Source organism: Frankliniella occidentalis, unplaced genomic scaffold (assembly GCF_000697945.3).
Source record: "Frankliniella occidentalis isolate FOCC.00 unplaced genomic scaffold, Focc_3.1 Scaffold194, whole genome shotgun sequence".
NCBI lineage: Eukaryota > Metazoa > Arthropoda > Insecta > Thysanoptera > Thripidae > Frankliniella > Frankliniella occidentalis.
The window spans coordinates 540,270-542,155 of NW_026267320.1; positions in this window are offsets into that span (position 1 = coordinate 540,270).

Consider the following 1,886-nt stretch of genomic DNA (forward strand, 5'->3'; position numbering starts at 1 on the left):
TATTTTAAAAAATATTTTCATTTTTGATTTATGGACCCTAGCTTAAAAAAGTTGAATATCTCAAAACAAACTTCAAAATGTTTTGGTGATTTTTAAAAAATGGGGCCTTGGTTGACATTCGGTCCAGGATGACCTGCCGCTGAGTGGTCGATTTCCCCTCGTACTTGATTCAAGAATTCTGGTTCAACTCATTCTGTAGAATGGATACTTGCCCCCCATTCAATGCGAGCCGCCGTGCATGGAGTATGGAGTACTCACGAGTCTCGAACCATTCGACTCAGTGTCTACAAACGGGCGGTCTGTTACGGGCCCTTTGCAGACACTGATTGGGACCAATGGCCCATCGTAACTACACTGCAAACGCGCGTTTTAGTCAAGGCTTGTCCCCCCCAAGTCGACCGCAATTTTTCCTCTTTCGCCGAATTTGAGCAACCTGCTGTCTGCGTATCCATCTTTCACGACGACTCCTAATTGGTCCCCTCGGCGCGCGTGCTTTGATGGCATGTCGTCGAGGTGTAAGGGGCTGCCGTGCGAGGCGAGTGGCTGAGGAGTGTGAAGGGCGGCGCCGACCACGGCTGCCGAGCCGCGCCGCGGAGGGGACCGGGACGGGACCGAGACACACTGACATTTCGCACAACCACACCAATCTTCCTCAGCGTCCCCGCGGCCCCCTGCAGTCCGACTGCAGCTGGCCCAACTCCGGTGCGCTGAGGTGAGGCCGAACATCAGCACCACGGTCCAGCCCGGGTCCAATCAGCGCCGCCACTGTTGGCGCCGGCAGAAACTCTGGCCCCGGCCCGCGCGGCACTGCCTGCCTGGGGGAGAGGCGCCGCAGCGGCCCACCACGCCCCGCCCCGCCTCGCCCCGCCCGGCCACGCAAGGACGGCTGCCAGCCGCCACCACGAGTCATGCTGCGGACTCAGGGGTGCTGTGCTGCTGGCGCTGGCCACTGCCAGAGAGTGCTCACTAACGAAAGTCTGTACTCCACTAATTACAGATCAGTCAGGAAAGGCCTTTAGCGAGTGTCGTTTTGTGAGTCTACGTTTATGGCGAGTTTATGGTGTACGTTTTCTCCGGCGTATTCAAACGAATACACGGTAAAAGTCAAAGTCGGTCTTCCCAGTCGACCACTTCAGATTAGCAGGTGTTTTCAGCTAATCAGTCCTAGAAACACTCTGAGGCCGATAACAGTCTTAATTTGTTTCATTCAGATTTGGTGTTTATTTTTCTTAAAAAGTTCATTAGGTATATCATATTGTAAACCGATAACTACAAATAAATTCACTATAAGATAATGTTAAGAATTAAAGTAACACTGTTGATAGGCGGACGGGATACACTTGCTATAGACGAAATGGCCTGGGCTATACGGACATGAGCCCGCCTGGAGTTGAGCCCGAACCACTGTGGGCCTGACTAATACCCGATGTGAGCCTAGTTCCGAGTCTGACTCGTTAGATTTGGTCCTGGCTACATCTAGCTTGGCTTATATCGGACACTGCTTGGGCCTACAGTGGTTCGGGCTCAACTCCAGGTGGGCTCATGTCCGTATAGCCGTGGCCTGCCCTACAACGGCACGTGCTCTCCCATCCCAAACAATAAGCTCACACGATATTATAACTTGTACTTTCTTCTTTTTTCACATCGGTAAAATTAAATAGCCCCCAACCCCTCCACTGCTGTGTGCTGGTGCTGACTGCTGACGCAGTGGACCCGCTTTTTGGCTCCCTTCGAACTCTTTTACCCATTTCCCCCCGCGTTAGTCTCGGCTCTTGTTCCACAGCCATAATAAGATGCCGGCTGCTCGGGGCCGGCGGCGGCCGGGCCGCGGACTGTCTGAGATCTAATCGGTTTGCAAAGCCCTCCCCTCCCCTTCAGCCCCGGCC